Genomic DNA, 8,889 nt, shown 5'->3' on the forward strand with positions numbered 1-8,889 from the left:
CACCTTGACACCGGGGATTGTTTTCAACGTCTAAATTCTGAAGGGAGCCCAAGCCGTCAGACCGTCAGATGTTGTAGATGGCATTAACATGTCCAGCATGCCCAGTGTGCAATGAACAGTTTACATGTTATGCCGCTTACATCTCATTACAATCTCATTTTATAAAAGGGAACTGCTGAGACGTTGGTTAATTGTTGATTGATTGCTAAGTGCCTGGAGCTGGGCTGCCAAGTCAGGCCTGACAAACCTCAGGCTTCTCTCTTGCCTGCCTAGGCCCACTGTTGCAGGCTAAAACCCCCACAGCAACGTCAGTGTCCTGCGCCCCTCAGGAAATGCCTCCTTGGGCATTGCCCGATCCCACTGTGAAAATGCGGTATCCCTCAGTTTTCCACTTTGCTGTTGTTTCAGGAAGAGCAGTTTAACCCCCAGAGAAGCCTAATGGACAAGCGCCCCAGCAGGTAAGCCAGCAGTTTTCGGTTTTTGCCTGGTTTTGGGTGGTCTGTTCGCTTCACTTTTGACTAAATTTTATATCACTCAGGATGGAAATTCTCTTTTGTTTCCAGTATCATCGGAGCCAGTGGACAGAACAAGTCCCCAAAATCCGTTTCTTTCTGGCCCATTCAGACTTCCGTTCAATTATGTGATTTATATATTTTTAAGGTTTTGTGGGATTTGTTGTTGTTATTTTAAGGTTTTTAATGCTTTATTTTACTGTGGGGGGGCGGGGAGGGCGCACGCATGCGCGCGCCTATGTGGAGATCAAAAGATAACTTGTGGGAATCAAGACTCTTCTCTTCTTCTACCACATGAGGCTTGAACTCAGGTCCTTGGCCTTGGTAGCAGCACACTTACCCGCTCAGTCATCTCGCGGTGTCACATCTCCGAGTCCTTGTGATTGCCTTTTCACTCTATTGTTGGGAAGAGAATTAAAAATGTGTGTGATGAGACCACACAGCAACCAAATCTTTCCGTGGGAAGACTTCCAGTTTCCCAAGAACCTTGGGACATCTCCAGTGACGGTCACACTGGCTCTAGGGTGTCATCCCAGGACTGTAGCCTCAGACTCCTCGGAATTTGTCAGGAAGGCATTTTATTTAGGCCTCATCCCAGACCCCTATACCAGAAACTACCCATAATGCCCAGCCCCAAGTGACTCCAGTGTATCAGTCAGTTGAGAGACCAGGTCCTGGGTTATTTTGGTTTGAGTATGAAATGTGTCCCTCAGGCTCTCTGTGTTGAATGCTTGGGACCTCTGGGGTGGAGGTATTTGGGGACGTCCTAAATAGTTTGGTAGGAAACTCCTAGCAGGAGGAAGTAGGTAACTAGGGGCGTATTCTTGGTCACTAGGGCGTGTCCTCTTTGGCCCGCCCCCCTGCTTCTTGGCTGCTCTTTGGTCGCAGAGAAGAAAACCCAGGCAACCCATCCTGCTTTCCTTCCTCCTTCCGTTTATTTCTGGCTCTCCTCCCCGGCTTGGCTCCCTTACCAACCAACTTGCAGGACCATCCTCTCAATTTCAGCTCCAGGAGAGCCAGCTCCACGTATCTCAGCCATGGTACATCCATTATCCTTGTTGCTTCTGGCAACTTCTAGACTGTCATGCTGTCCTGTCTCTGCAGAGCTTTTTCATTCTTTCAGACCCACGTCATCTACCTGTCTACCCTTCCTGCCTCTAGTCGCTCAGCATCATTCAATACTGTGCTCCCAAACGTGTCTCCTTTCTGCACTCGGGGAACCCATTTCATCTACATTTCAATCTCTGTTCGTGGCTGACTCCTGGACCATTCCATCCATCAACTGTGGGCTCTAAATAATGAGCTCAGGCCACCATCTCTCAGGCCACCAGGTTTCTCATGCTCAAAGGTGTCGTTTAACTGGTTCTGGATGCTTCTCTCTAGCAGCGTTAGATTCTCCAGCTCCCCAAGGCTCTCATCTAATAACCTAATAAAGTAAATCGGTTTAAGTTTATGCTAAAAAAAAAATGATTAGGGAAGGTCCTACGTAGATGTGATAATAGGTGTCTAAACTGGGTAGTGAGATGAAAAAGCAAAGAAAACAGCCAATGACGAGATCCGGAAAGATTTGAAGAAAGAAAGCTCTATGGCCAGGGAAAGAGACAAGCAATGGTGCCCTAGCTGGTTGTAAGCTTTTAAGGGCAGACATTCTTAGCTCTGCAAGGCTCTTAGCTTGCAGTGAGTCACAACAGCCTGAGTTTACAGCTCACTACTGTAATCAGGGACTTCGTGGATTTCGAACCACCATTACGGGTCCCCGTGGGTCTCCCAGCACATATTCGGCAGCCCATCAGTACACATGCCTTGTTTTATGTTTCTCTTTCAAAGCACCTCATTTGAAAATGTGGCTAGTTCATCCTTTAAGCTAGTTCAAGGCTAGCAGCACTGTAGCTCACTCCAGGATGAACCTTATCTGTTGCATGTGTTTCCCCTGTGAGGCAGACTCAGCTTTCTTTAACTTAGAGCCCCAGGATAGCACCTCAGTGCTGTGCCTGGGGGCTTTAAACTGTGAAACCAACGGAAAAAAAAGGAACACAAAATGAATGGTAAAGATGCACTTACAAAGAACAATAATTCAGCCAAGGAAACAGAAAACAACCTTGTGTGAGCTCAGCTAGAAACATCAATATCAGCTGGTTCTCATTTTTACTGTTCTGCGTGTGCCCATGTGCCTGCCATACAGCATCGGATAAGGACTGGTGTTCGGGTTGCTAATAAATTTTAACAAGTAAGCAACATTCAAACAATGTGGACCACAAGATACAAGATATGAGAATCAAGTAGAGCTGTAAAATTTCAGTTAGCCACTGGTATATGAGAAGCACTATGTCAACTTGGTGTATTTAGTATTGCGTGGTACTAAATATCCCGAGGCTCTGAGCATCTCGGGGCAGTTTTAGGTGAAGCAGTGATAATGACTCTTCACAGTTGTGCTCCAAAAGGACCTGTGGCTTCTGTGTGGCTGATGAGGCAGGGAAGAGGCATGAACAGATGAGAAGACAGACTCTAAAATAGTGCAGTTATCCGGTAACAAAGAGATCGCTGTTCACTAGGCTCTGGCATAAGAAATGGCCATGGTAGGAAAGAATGTATCTTACAAGTGAGCAACGTGCCTAGTGGCACATTTGTAATCCTGGCATTTGAGTGACTGAGGCAGGAGGACTGGAGTGAACTCTCGGCTGCTCAGGAATATATAACAAGACTGTTGCAAAGGATGAGAGGAAAGGAGACAGGGAGGGAGGCTGGGAAGAGGAGATGGGAGGAGGGAAGGAATGATACATGGATTGTTGCATTTCTACTGCATTCTCCATGGGATGTGCTCTAACAATTCGCCAGTACTGCTTGCTGCCAGATCTCCACGGAAAGAAGCCTTCGGAATCTTCCTGAGATATCTAAGGAGTTCTTTGCCTATTTCAGCCTAGTGCTTCTAGAGCATTATTGGTCATCTAAAGTTTTTTATGGTTTTTCAGTTGGGGGGGGTGTTGATTTTTTTGTTTGTTTTCATTTGGGTTTTTTGTTTTGTTTTGTTTTGTTTTGTTCTTATTCTTGTTTGTGAAAGAGAGGGCCTCACTCCAGGTTAGCCTATGTAAGTTACTTACATATACTTACTATGTAGCCCAGGTTAGCCTCAAACTCATAGGCTGATCCTCCTAGCTGGTCATCTATTTTTACACTTTTCTCCTTTGCTGAACTATAAATCTCCTTAGATCCCTGATATCAAGTTTAGGACGCAGGTGCTTGGGAAATACAGTATTGCATGGATGGGCTGTGGATCTTTCAACATGCAGCAGAGGCCTCCCCCTGTGCCTTGGTCATTGATAAGGGGCTCTTTCATCTGGAAGACGCTCAGGCCCCAGAACCACGTTCATTATTTTCAATTGAAAAATTATTTTTACTATAATTTAGAAACACTGAACACACAGGGACATCCTAGAAGTACAATTCTTTTCTTGACCTTTTACCATGCTCCCATCTTGAGTCCATAAACACATTTATAAAATTAAAGGGGTGGTGAAATGTCTCATCCTGATGACTCGTTTTTGGCTTGAGTACTGTATTAACAATCTCCGGCTGACAGAACCAAATGTCATCAAGTGGGTAGCTTAAACATCTGAAATGTGTTCTTCCCCAGCTTCCGATGGAGGTGCAGGGGTCAGGCTATGGCTGGCAGCCTCAGCCTGAACTCACACAGCTGCTCATGATGTATGGGCGCTCGCTTTCTCTCTCCCCACTCCCCCTGATCCTCAGAAAGGCCTCCAGTCCTATCAGATTAGATCACTATCCTTAAGACCTCATTGAACGCTAGAAGTCAGATCTCCCAGTGCAATCACAGCGGATGAGGGCTTCAGCAAGTTCCTTTCAGGGACACACTTTGGTTCACATTAGTCACTACAGGACTCTGGAGATGACCCTTCTTTCATCCCAAGCAATGGCCATGTATCTATCATTGTATCTTAGTAACCTGTAAGACTATTCCCTAAGCTTCTCTTTATGGGGCTTCCTCTAAGACATCTGCATTGTTTACAGGAGCTGACTTTTCCCACATGCTTCAGGGCGCCTCCCTGGTTCCTGTTATCTCTCAGATAAAGCTGATTATCACAACGAGACCGACCCTATGTTGGAGATATACCCCAATTCCCCTGTGGTATTTGGATGGATGTAGTGGGAGCATCACCTGTTTCTCCTCCGTGTCTAAGCAACCCCACCCAGCTCTCGAGGATGCCCTCACAACAAACATGCCAAGAGCTAGCATATATCAAGAACTCAACCGCCAAGCTCACTTTGCCAGGTGTCTTAGTCAGTGTCCTATTGTTGTGAAAAGACACCGTGACTATGAAAACTCTTATGAAAGGAACTATTAAATTGGGGCTGGCTTACAGTTTCAGAGGTTCAATCCATTGTCATTATGGTGGGAAGCATGGAGGCATGCAGGCAGACATGGTGCTGGAGAGGTAGCAGAGAGTTCTACATCTTCATCCGTGGGTATCAGGAAGAGTGAGACACTGGGCCTGGCTTGAGCTTTCGAAACCCCAAAGCTAAGTGTCCCCCTTTCCAACAACAAGGCCACACCTACTACAAAGTGACCCCTCCTAATCCCTCTCAAGTAGCAACACTTCTTAATAAGCATGCATTTAAATATTTGAATCTATGGGGGGACATTCTTATTCTTATTCTTATTCAAACCACCCCACCAGGCTTATCATGTGTTTGTATGGAGTCGTACTCACAACAGCCCTATGAGGTTGGATATTACTCTTTCTTTCTCCCACTTTGATGTTGGCAAAGCTGAGACTGAGGGAGGATTTGTGATGAACTTTAGGCCACCCAGCTTCTAACAACCCACTCCCAAGCCCACTGTCCGGTCTCTAATGGCAGACCATCTTCTATGCATCACTTTAAGAGGCCATCCTCCTCTTCTAAGCCCCACTAAGAAACAACACATCTCTCCCAGAGCACCGCACTGCTGAGGTCATTGCGTAGCGTTTGCACACGGAGTGGCCCTCCATCCAGCTCTGCACACCAGCTGGGTGAACACAATCCAACCAACTTCCTGCTTCAGCTGTCCGCAGGTAGCACCAGATGCCACAGGTTGAGGGCCAAAGCCACAAGACTGCCCCCATTTCATATGCTGCTTACAAACCTGGACCCTGAACATGTGGCCAAGCAGCCATAAATCAAAGTTTAAAGGCAGGGGAGTGGTGTTGCAGAACTGAGAGAAATTACTGGGTTACATTTACAGGTTTGTTACAAAGTATAGTTTGAAGAATTGGATGAGCAGCCAGAGGATGCTGAACAAAGTTAAGGCCACAGGAGCAGAACCTTAAGCCCCATGGAGTTGAGGAACACCACCCTCCCAGCTCACAGGAGCATTTATACTGCACAGGGGCATTTATACGGTTTTGGGAAACCCCTAGTGCCTATGGGATTTGCAGAGTTCAATCTCTGTTTAATTTCCAATATTTATCATCACCCAGCATATAGTGTGAGCATGCATGTGCATGTGTTCTCAAGAACACACATATATACATACATACATACATACATACATACATACACACATACACACATACACACATACATACATACATACATACATACACACATATACACATACACACATACATACACACATACATACATACATACACACATACACACATACATACACACATACACACATACATACATACACAGAGAGAGAAAGACAGAGACAGAGTTTAGTGGATGATATTGAACCAAACAAAACCTCACTTGGTGTCTGTGGTGATGGTCACATTCTGAGGCTATCCAGGGGACCCCACTTAAGTCACCTCATAGTAGCATAAACCCAAGTGTAGTCAGCAGGGTTCCTTCCGAATCAAGAGGCCACTGGGACTTGGGAAATTACATAAGCTTTAGAAGCTCTGTGTCTGGACCCAAAGACCCAAAGACAATGGCCACATCTATTTGTTTTATCATAGCTCTCTATATAGATTTTATGTGAACTGTGACCAGACCTTCTGGTGATAGAGCCTGAGAAGTCAAATTGATCTTAACAAGTAAAGGGGATGGGGAGTTCTCTGATGGGTCAGACAAAGCTAAAGATGGATCATGTTGAGCTTGCTTTGTGGCTTAATCCAGAAGCCAGGCATGTGGCAATTGTTTATAAACTAGCACTTGGGAGCCAGAAACAGGAACATCCCGAGTTCAAGGCTAGTCTCAGCTACATAGTGGGACCATGTCTCTAAAAACATAAATAAATAAAAATTTTTACATATGACAAAAAATCCTATTTGAACTATACATATGAAGGCAGAGGGGTCGTCCTTCAGATTTTAAAAATTATCTCAAAACTATTCTGTGAAAGCTCTTCAAGGTATATGAGTCTGTAGTCCGAAAGATGAAATGTCATCTAAGAGGTCATGGCCTGGACCCACCCAAAGCTGGTGGATCCCACATCCATCACTATAGCTCACTAATTCACTCTAAACATAGTTTGAATGCCATGTAGTTATTCTAAGCAACAGGGTTCTACCTAAGTAGCAGGAATTCCAGGAACCATCTAATATCATTGATGAAAGGCCATGATGGTATACAAGGCTACATGATTAGCTGAGCTCGCTAGCTGAGCTCTGCCACTTTCTTCAGAGCTATCTATGTGACTTTCTCAACAAACACACTTGGCCCTTTGTCTGTGGGTTCTGCATCTATGGATTCTGCCATTCACTGAGGATGGAAAGTATTTAGGAAAAGCTGTTACAAGACCATTGGCACATGCTGTCTTGTTACGCCTTTGATGGTTGCATCTGCAGTGTCTGGAAACTTGTTGACTCTTCCCTTAACAATACAGAATAATAACTCTACATAGCACTCACATTGCTCTAGGCATTATAAATCATCTAGAGATGTTTGAAAATGCTAGAGGCTCGGCCACCGCCTAAAGAATAAAGAATATGGGAGAGAATGTGTGTATTATTATGTAAATACTATATATATGTGTGTGTATATATATATATGTAATTATATGTAAATACTATATTTTATGGAAACGACTGGAGCGTGTAGGGGCTTGAGAACCAACCATTCCCCATAGATACCAAGGGACAGCTTTCCATCAAGTCCAGGGGGAAATTTGTATCGCATACACTAAGAGTTGTAGATATTTTTCTTAAGGAATTGAGTTGAAGCCCCACAGAGGCCTTCCTGGGCATAGTACAAACCAGCCTCACTAATAATGGGATCTGTATTAGTCAGAGTTCTCTAGAGTCACAGAACTTATGGAATATCTCTCTATATTAAGGGAATTTATTGTAGTGATTTACAGTCTGTAGACCAACTAACCCAACAATGAACAAGAATGGGAAGTCCAAGAATGTAGTAGCTGCTCAGTCCCATGAGGCTGGGTGTTTCAGATGGTCTTCTGTAGAAGTAGGCTCCAGCAACAAGTAAGGGCAAACAGTCCAAGAAGAGTGACTCTCCCTTCTTCCAATGTCCTTATGTAGGCTCCAGCAGGTGTGGCCCAGATTAAAGGTTGTGTACCACCACACCTGGATCTGGAATTTGCTTTGTCCCAGGCTGGCCTTGAACTCAGAGCTCTCCTTGCCTCCGTCTCCCGGGATTAACGGTGTGTACTACCTTGCCTGGGCCTAAGCTTTTCATAGCCACTATGCCTCAAAATCCCCATGTCAAGATCCAGGTCAGAAACCTGTCTTCCAGTCTCAAGATCTGGATCACAGGTGTGCCCTTCATTTCTGGATTGTAGTTCATTCCAGATGTAGTCAAGTTGACAGCCAGGAATAGCCATTATAGGGCCTAATAGCAGAGAGGTGTCCACATCTCAGCAGATGTGAGGGGTCATAGTGGGGATTCCATAAGACCATTGAACATAGTATGACGGTCCAATGTCCCTTACACTTTTTCTGGGGGTGGGGGGAGATTTAGGGTATCTCCTAAAGGGGGACATAGGAGATTGGAAGGAAACAAGGAAACCTGCCCTGAAGTGACATAGCAGGGCAAGCAGGCTGGAAAAGGAAAGAGAACTCGGTGGAGATAAGTACAAGACTAAAGTCCTCTATAACCACCCTCAGTGCCACCTCTGTGACCTGCCCTACACAGGCACACAGCAAGCGGGCCATGCGCACTACATAACGCTGCTTCTTTCAGAAGAACCCAAGACCAGCGACTGTCAAATGACTGTTATTTAGTCATGTAGCCAATCTTCCTTTGACAACAATACATAATAGGCAAGGTCCTGAAGGGAACAGGAATCACTCCCTTCAAACCGAGGAAGTTGTATGCGCTTTGTGGTCATTGGGTTATACAGATATGGGAGAAGCTGAGAGCTAAATGAGACGATGCAGTGACAGGGACTGTCAGAGCAGGTAGATGTTTCCACCTG

Source organism: Mus caroli, chromosome 5, assembly GCF_900094665.2.
Source record: "Mus caroli chromosome 5, CAROLI_EIJ_v1.1, whole genome shotgun sequence".
Classification (NCBI taxonomy): Eukaryota; Metazoa; Chordata; class Mammalia; order Rodentia; family Muridae; genus Mus; species Mus caroli.